This window comes from Numenius arquata, chromosome 4, assembly GCF_964106895.1.
Source record: "Numenius arquata chromosome 4, bNumArq3.hap1.1, whole genome shotgun sequence".
In the NCBI taxonomy this organism is placed as follows: domain Eukaryota; kingdom Metazoa; phylum Chordata; class Aves; order Charadriiformes; family Scolopacidae; genus Numenius; species Numenius arquata.
Genome location: NC_133579.1, coordinates 26,323,759 through 26,333,354, shown reverse-complemented (window position 1 = coordinate 26,333,354; position 9,596 = coordinate 26,323,759).

Below are 9,596 nucleotides of genomic sequence, written 5' to 3'. Positions count from 1 at the left end.
TATTTAACAACTATTTAGTAGATCCAAATGTGAAGTTTTTCCCTAGGGCAATTGACTTGCACTATTCTGGATTTGTTTCAGTAACAGGGACTACCACCTCTTCATGAAATATTGTTAAAGCTCAACACATTTTTTACCTTCATGACTTGAATTACAGTTCTCCGTAATGATTACTTAAATTTATCCAGACTGATGTAGTAGGACTTTGGTGCTGCCAAGTTCTCTCTACCTCATTAACTTTCCAGTTCAGCTACCAGTTTGTCTTTAGTAGAGATCTTAGATTGAAAAACAAACATAGTGACAATCAGTGAGCATCCTATGACATCTCAACCATCTACCCATGTGTGTAAACACTCTTTATAATACAGACCATGGCCTTTTTGTGAGTAGACTCCTTGATCTACAGTCTGCCAAATATTAGGAGGGGAGGTTATAAAGATCAGGAGTAGCTGAAAGGGTAATCCTGCTGAAACATAGAATATTTTCCCTTTGACATGGCATCTTTTCTTTTTTTTTTCCTTATAAATGTTTTCAGTGGATGATTCATTTTAAAGTGACCCTAATTCAAGGTTATGCCAATAAGACAACTGTCTTTCTCTTTGATTTAGATGTTCCAATCTTTCCTTTACGCAAAGACTATGTTGGCTTCGTTTCCTTTATAAGTAATCTTGCTCACAGAGTACCAGCACACTGACTCTCGAGTTGTTTCATTGTTTCACAAGCAGGTAAGCGGGGGTTTACTAAATCTATCTAAAACTCAGAAAGCCTGGTTGGAGAAAGTAGGGAAAGATGCAACGTAATTTGTGGAATGAAGTGCCATATTTCTAATGTTCCCTAAAATCTTTCATCTTACAATCATTCCTCTCTCAAGCAAGATTTTGGCCGGGGTTTTATGTCTCTTTTATGATGTTTGAGAAAGATTTTCCTCTTTACCACTTGAAGAAGTTAAGCTAGACAGTAGGGAAGCTTCAGCTAAAATGTTCCATAGCTTCTGGATACTGTTTGGCCTGCTGCATCTCAGTTTTTTTCACTGCATCACCCAGAAGTCACATATCTCTCAGAGACTTTCTAACTGGTCATCAGTGAGTCTTCTTCTGGGTCTGGACTGGGAATTATGCAAGGAGGGCTACTCCTGCCAGGTACAGCTTTGTAGCATTCATTCTGCTGCAGGGAGACTGAATTCTGTTCTCACTTACTCCAGTGTAAATACTGAGCAATTCTATTGCTCTACCTGATATTATTATAGATATTCAGAAGCATAACTGACAGAAGACTGTGTGGTTCGGTGCACCCTAACTACCAATGCTCTTAGATGCTTAGTCCTGTGTCAGTCTGCAGCACACAGCAAAGGAAGGCAGAGGACAGCAGAGGTCTCCCTTCTTGCAGGAGATGACCACAAAGAAAATTGGGGCACAGTAAATGCAAACAACGACATACATCATTGCAGATACCTCAACTAACTTTTATCTTCTGACTCTCTTTGTTACTTTTTTTAGTCCAGAAGCAGAAGCCAAATTACACACACACACACATATGCATGTAGTTCTGTGATACCCGTGTAGAAATGGAAATACCTGTTTCACCACAGCACCATTGCCATGGGGCTCCAGACCTTAATTTATGGAAACAACAAGCTAGAATGACCTAATTTAGGGCATCTTCATAGATGTCCCACACCTCTCCAGAGGTGGGTTTGGACAGCACACCTTTTTCAATGAGACTTTGGCTACTTCTGCCTATAGCAGAAGCCATGCCAGCACTGGATGCTGACATGCAACCAGACTAAAGCTTTATGTGGGTACTACTCCAAATGCTAGCAGATTTTTATGGGCTTGCAGAATTTAGGTTTGATTCTTCCCACATTTGTTTTCCTGTTCATTATTTCTCCCTTCCAGACAGATGTGCATGAAAATGGCTCTGAAAAGACATATCTCAAAGAGGTGGTTTTTTCACCCTGCCCCAATCCTATAGGTTTCCCAGAGAAACTAACCATCTATTGAATGCATTTTTTAATCATTGTCTTTTCACTATTTTTACTTTTTAGCATAAAGAGATGTAAATATGTTAGCTCAGTGGCAAGATAAAAAGCACAACAGTATTTTTAAGTAGCTGTCATGGAAGAAGATCTTGTGTCTTTCATGTTATTTTTTTCCAGTAAGACATACCTGGGTTTACAAGATCATGCATTTAAACAGCAGAGGATGCGCTACAGATCCACACCCTCATTTTCTATAATTTAGAAATATAAAATATTATTCTAATGGTTCCATCTACTTTAATATTTTTTTGTTTGCAACTACTAGAGCAATCACAGCCAGAGAAGAAGGTGGGTGGCTCCTAAAAAAAAAGGCTGTTTTCTTTAGAGCAGAAACACAGAACTTCTCTTTCAAGAAGTGGTTAATGTTTTTCTGTACAGGAGATTTCCTTGATGCTTGTTGATAACAACATTTCTGGATGGCAGTATTGCTGGCAAACTTAATGATTTAGTGGAAAGAATAAGAACAGAGCCATGGCCTCAGAAATGTCACTTGAAGGCCTCTTGATTGATTTTCACAATGATCCCAGAGAACTATTTGTCCTGTATTCAAATTCACTATTATTTTTTGTTCCTTGTAGAAATTTACAGCTATACATAGGCTCAAAATTAATTTATTCTGGAAGCAAGTAAGAAAGAATAGTGTAGTAAAAGTAGAATTTGAAGTCAGGAGCACAGTAACTAATGTTTAAAAAAAACATGAATAATAAGATTATTACAATCTTAATAAAGAAACATATATTTAGAAGGCATTGATCATTGTAGCTTGTCACCAAGTCACTCCAATGGATTGAGACTTATTTACTTGAGTGAAAGCTGTGACCAAAGGGTCTAAGTACATCACTTCCAAAGCAATTACCTGCATCAGGTGCAGCAGGGTGTTGTTCTTTTTTTTTTTTTGCCTTAGGTAGATTATGTTGTTACAGATTACAATATACTAATAACTATATTTCCTAATGTATCACAACTTTACAAAGCAACAGCAGCTTTATGGAGAGTGAGCTTCCATGTGTTTCAAAAAAAAAACCAACCGTCATGATCACATATACTGTCCAGGTGCAAACACAGGGGAAACCTTCACTGAATTTCATTCCCTTCCCTGACAGCCGTATGCTAAATGACTTGTAAAAGTTCTCCCTCCCCAGACCACAGCATGCTGTCTGCACTTATGGGAAGGCCCCTCCAAAGTTCACGTACTGCATAAGAAAGCAGTCACTAGTGCATTAGTGCATTTACAGCCTTTGATTTTCTACAAGCTCTAGTTTTTCTATATATAGCTTGCTTATTTCCAATAAATTGCCCACACACTTTATATGAAGAGGGTTATTTCACTAATGACTTTGTGGATATTCTGTGTTTATGCCTCATGACAAGACAAGACTTTTTATACAACCTCCAACCCTTTATATAATTTCTTTAGTTCCAGATACTTGAGACAACAGCATAGCTTTCAGTCTCAGCAATTGTATGTGAAAAATGGTACTGCTTCAAGGAGTTAATCAATTAGAAAATGTTTCCTGACTTTTCAGCTTTACTTTATTTTTCTCACTGTCATTATAATGGCCCTTGACATTTCATTCATAAACATCCTAAATAATTCCTTTTCCTGTCTACTATTGCAAAGATTTTTTTTTTAAGTATATCGGGAACTCAGTCCATCTTTTCTAATAATTTTACCTTTCTTGCTTCCAGTATCTTTGCTGAAATACCCAGGGCTGTGCATGTTTTGAGTGAAGCTACAGTAACTTTGTGTAGAGACAAGCAGTCTTGGCCAATAAGTTTCTGCATAGCTTAGATTCTTTATTGCATTTTTTTAATTGTTGGCAACAAGATCACAGAATATTGAATATACTTAACCTTAAATACGAATGAGGAAATCTTTCATGAAAGTTTTATTTTTCCTTATTCATAAAAGAAACATGTAATTGTGTTATTTCAAAGTTGATCATAAGGGGAAAAGAAAAAGAAGCATCCAGAAGAAATAAACCCGTCTTTCAGACTTTCTTCATCTGCATTCTTTGCAAGACCTCCAGTCTTGCATGTTTAGTTTGGGCATGTTTAGTTTGGAGAAGAGGAGGCTGAGGGGAGAGCTCATTGCCCTCTACAACTACCTGAAAGGAGGTTGTAGAGAGGTGGATATTGGACTCTTCTCCCAAGGGAATAATGACAGGACCAGAGGAAATGGTCTGAAGTTGTGGCAGGGGAGGTTTAGATTAGATATTAGGAAGAATTACTTTACTGAGAGAGTGGTCAGGCACTGGAACAGCCTGCCCAGGGAGGTGGTGGAGTCACCAACCCTGGAGGTATTTAAGAAACGTGTAGACATGGCACTTCAGGGCATGCTCTAGTGCCCAAGGTTGTTGGGTTGGGTGTTTTGTTTAGTGTTTTATTGGAGTTTTTTTGGTTTTGTTTTTCTTTTGTGTGTGTGTGTATGGTTGAACTCAATGATCTCAAAGGTCCCTTCCAACCATGAAGATTCTGTGATTCTGTGATTCTGTCCAATTTCTGATCCAGTCAGAAAATTCTTTTTACATAGATTACAAAGTCAGGAAAAAACTTAGTATATAGAATTCTCTTCAATGTATATGTAAATATCTGACATTTAAAATTTCAGCAAGCATGATTTGCAGCCTAATTTCACTCTAGAAATGTTGCTTAGAGGGAAACCACAGCTATAATCATGTGAGTAACATTTTGCTAGTAATTAGCCCCATTGGTACATGTGTGGCTTTAGATACAACAACATTTTTCCTGTATTAGCTTGTGTATGTGTACACTTTGGGTTTTTTGTCTGTCTCTGTTTTTTTCAGAAAGTACTGTCTCTGTGTCTATCAGTGTGAAGTTAGTTCTAAGAAGGTACTAGACACTGAAATCCTGTAGGTCATATATTCATTATTCTGATGCAGTAAATCTCCAAGACAAATGGCAGTGAACACTCTTATACAACAAATATTTATCTAGGTCTGATGCCAGTTCATGAAACTGAAATTAGGTTACATAACGTTATATAGTGTCCTGGGCACACGTGAGAAGCCAGAATAGCTGTAATCAGTCATTAATATCCAGCTAACCTTATTTTGTTGAACACTAGAGGGAGATCAAAGCAAAAGAATAGATCATCTAATGGATTATGGATACTAATTGGTGGTGTTCATAAAATTTCCACTGATGATAGGATGAAACACCAGGTATCATAGTATCTTAATTTTTCATCATAGGTTTCACATGGCCTTATTTGATATTGTTTTACCTAGAATGTTATTTTAAAGAATTAAAAAAAGAAAGATTCAGGAGGAAAAGCAGTGCTTTTATCAACACCATAGTTAATATAGTTCATATTAAATTAGTTTTTCATATGACATGTTTACTTCCATAAGAATATAGAGGTTTTAGCAACTGAACAATGAAACATAAGCACAGAATCCAGCTATCTCACTGTACATTTTTCTAGCAGGTACCTACAGCAGTAATCAGGGGAAACTCGTGTTTCTGAAAGACCTTCCCTGGAAAGAGATATTTCTGTTAGACCTAAAGGCAAGCAACTGAGCCTGTTCACACTCAGAACAGGATGGAAATTAATGCTGTCACTCTTTTGCCATCACAACTGCTGTTCTGTTCAGTGTTTGCTGGACAAAGTTTGTAACATAAAATATAGACATTTTTTAGTTTTGTGTGAAAGTAATCAAATGCACTTTTTTTTTTGCCCTCTCAGTTACTGCTGGGAAATACCAATACTTTCAGCAGGATTCCCAAAGGAAGGGCCCTTAGGGCCTTGAATAGTTTCCTAAGAGGACCTGGTTAATCAGCTGGAGTGGAGGAGGAGCCCTGGCATCCACCTTTCACAACCAAGGAACTACTCATGCTGCAGTTTGTACAGAGATTGTTATGCTGGTAAGGATGTCTGAGCTGGATGGAAACAGCATGATGTTTGCACTGGTAGAAATGTAGTTATTGACAAAGAGCTCACAAAGTTAGGATTAGTCTACCGTAAGCAAGCTGCGAGGCATGGTAGCTTGCAGCTGCCTCACACAACGGTACAGTGTGCTGCAGTCCCTGCCCCAGTCGGCACCACCAGCATACCCCATTTGCAGCGTACACCACGGTTTAAGGAGAAAAATGTGATATATATATATACACACTAATAATTGCTATTGTTATTTAGGGAAGAAAAGGTTTGGCTAGGTTCAAGGGAGATGATAGGAGTGAGAGGGCAGGAGCAGAGAGAAGCACAGATGGGAAGGGTGAGCTGGAAATTTGCCTTTCAGCACAGCAAGCTCCTGAGCTGGCTCAGGGCTTGCTGTGAAACCATAACCCCTCACAAAGTTACAAGTCAGCTCTCCTCCACACAGAACAAAAGAATGCTCGAAGTTTCACAACTTGGTTCAAACAGAAGCAATATTTATACATTATTGAACAACTGTACTGCCACTAAAGTTAAGTAGCAATTTCTCGGATGCTTCTTGCAATATTTGGGTCTGTTTAATAAATGGTGAGGGATTTAAAATCCAGGCCATCTAGGGAAACTATTTCCTTCAAGAGTTTAATGATTGCAGCTGAGGATGTTTCACATATGATCTGATACTGCTGATTTCTGTTTGGGTTTTTTTATACAGGCCATCTGGTGGTACCTTAATCACAGTCAATCTAGAAGTCAGTGAGATATTTTATATACTCTGAGACAGTCTGTGATCTTCACTTTACCTGTGGCCAGAAAAGCTAGAGGAGATAGAGTGGGCAACTTGCAAGCTAACAGAGCCCTTATGAGTGTGTAAATATTGTACAGTAATTCCTCTGACTCTGTTACTTTTAACATCTGTAAAGAACTACACAATGTGCAGGGCAAGGCAGAATCAGGTTCTATGTGTCTTTTTCACTTACTTGCTGGTTCAGGGCTAAGCCCAGCTGGTAGACAAAAAGAAATGCCCACTAGAAAGCCTGTTCTCGTGGCTTACCTTCCTATAAGAGGTTCAGTCCCCTATGTCTCCATGAAAGCTATTGCTCACCTACTGAAGAAAAAGAAAGAAGGAAGGAAGGAAGGAAGGAAGGAAGGAAGGAAGGAAGGAAAAAGAAAAAGAGAAAAAGAGAAATCTTTACTACATCTTATCATTATAGTTCAAAGCTGAAATTAACTTTGTTGCTATTTAAGCTGAGCAGTACAGTTTATTTAACATTTTGGGACTGACAGAAGTGTGTCGTTTATTTATTGAATGTGTAAGTTTTAATCCACTAAAAAAAAAAAAAACTTAAAAAAAAACTAAAAAAAAAAACTTAAAAAAAAACTAAAAAAAAAAAAACTTAGCACCTTTCAGGTGCTAAGTCAGTGCATTTCTACTGTAGAGAAAATTGTATTTTTGTAATGGATAGGCACTGGGCACACAGGAGAGAACGTCCAGGGCTTTTTTGTCCAAAGCTAGTCCTGCACAGTGCTGGGAGCTCCCAGCATCCACAGAGGCATTCTCAGCCTTGTCACAAGCTGAAGTACTGGGGCTGGCTTTTAGGTCTGTAACATATACCAGTGTGAACATGCTTTGCAAGAGTCAGTGTGTTGTAAAGAGCCAAACCACAATCATGGTGAATGAGTACAGTTGACAGGTAATCTGAATTCTGTTTCCTAAGTTTGTACAATATTGTCAGTATAGTTTCTGGTCCTGGCTTCCAGTGCCCCAGGTTCCTGCTTCATCTTGTTTTAGATAACTACAAATTGAATAAAAATTGCTGAGGATATTACGAATGTATGCATTTTTAGTAACTTCACTATTGCCATTAGCTCATTGCCCACTATACCAGCTCAGGAGACTGTCTCTTTCTAGATAAATAATGTTTCTGAATATCCAATGTTACTGAGCTGTTGATTTCTCCCTCCAGGACCTAATTTCAACATGAAAAAGAATGGGTTGAGGTTTTTTCAGTTTTTGTGATACAGCTACATTTGCAAATGTGTTTCAAACTTAAAGAGTCTGTTTTGTCATTTATTGCTTTTTGACTGTTTTACATTTCTCATTACCGTCAGGCAAACTTATCAGACGGAATGACCTCAAGAAAGTAAAATACAAATAGTTCAGCCATTGCCAGGAAAAAATGATTGAGTATAAGGCGCATTTTATTCTTAAATTGTTGTGTTCCATTTTTAACAATTCTGATACATAAAAACTAGCTGTGAAAGGCTGTCTTTGCAGATACCTGCAAAAGATAAATCTGAGGTCTTTCAGAGGGTGGTGTTGGTAAGTGGCATGAACGCTTTAACTGGACAATACAATGATGAAGCAAGCTGGCAAGGTATTGACAGTGGAGAGGAAATCTGTTGCACCCAAGCTGCCTCTGGTACTGCAAACAACACAGGAGGGTAAACTCTTTTTTCACCTGATGATTATTTATATCTTTGTGTGAAATGACCTTGGCTCTAATTTCTGTAGCCAGTGGAAATACACATCCAAGCTCCAAGGTGTCTTCTTTTTCCATTAGCTTTAGGGACACACTGAAGTTACTCGTCATGTTCAGAACAGCTTTACATCCCGTGTGTAGTCTATCTGTCCTACACTGCTTAGAAGCGTTGAACTACTTCATGCACGCTACCTGGTAGATGTGTAGCAGTGAAAGAATCCTATAAATGTGGGACTTACTGCAGATGTAAGATATAATGTGTTGCGTAGATCAAGCATTGGATTTACCACCTGTGTACAACACTGTATACACAGATATTTCTGTCTGAGAGGTCTGAGACAGAAATATGACTGCTCACCACACTGAAGCATCAGAAAAGGAGATAATTAGCAAGATCCTTGATGGAACCCTAATAAAATAGTGTGCAATAGCCAGGTATGCATGCTGAAATGAGAATCTCTGAAATAAGAATGTCTTTTTCTGACTTTCTATTAATTGTTTGAAGACAACATTAAGTGGTATACAATGTAATCATTCAGTTTACTGTAGCTGCTCTAAAGCCCTTACGAGTTCTCTGTTCTAACCAAATGCTGTACCTAACATGAAGTTACTGTAAAATTATAAGCAGCAGGTGTAATATATCATGCCATTCATAATCTACATGTTTTCAGTGAGGGAAGCTTCATGTTTGTCTGGAAGATTATTTCAGCAATATGACTATATCAGCAAAGAAGCATTATTACAAACACTCCTGAGAGAATAGTGACTTAGCAAACGCATTTTTGCAAATGATTGTCCTCTTTAAATCTCATTGAAATGAGGCTTTGTCTGAAGTGTCTGTGTTGACTTTCTATCAAGAGTGAAAATTAAGTTGTTAAACAGATTGCAAGATTAGAAAACATAAAAATTAACTGTAACAGTAGATCTAGGTGAGAATAGGAAAAACATATCATTACAAAGACATCACTGAGTCTCTTATTCTTGTTAGTAACTCTGTCCTTCACATACTGACAGAAGTTGACCTAATTGTCTTTGGGAATGTCCACACATGCTGCAGTGCAATACAGTTGATTTATTCCACTACACAGCTTTTGTTTTCAGACAAGTATGGATACTCTCTTGAATGTTTTCTCTTAAGAGAACTTGCTTCAATTGAATTCATGATGGCTGGCGATCCAAG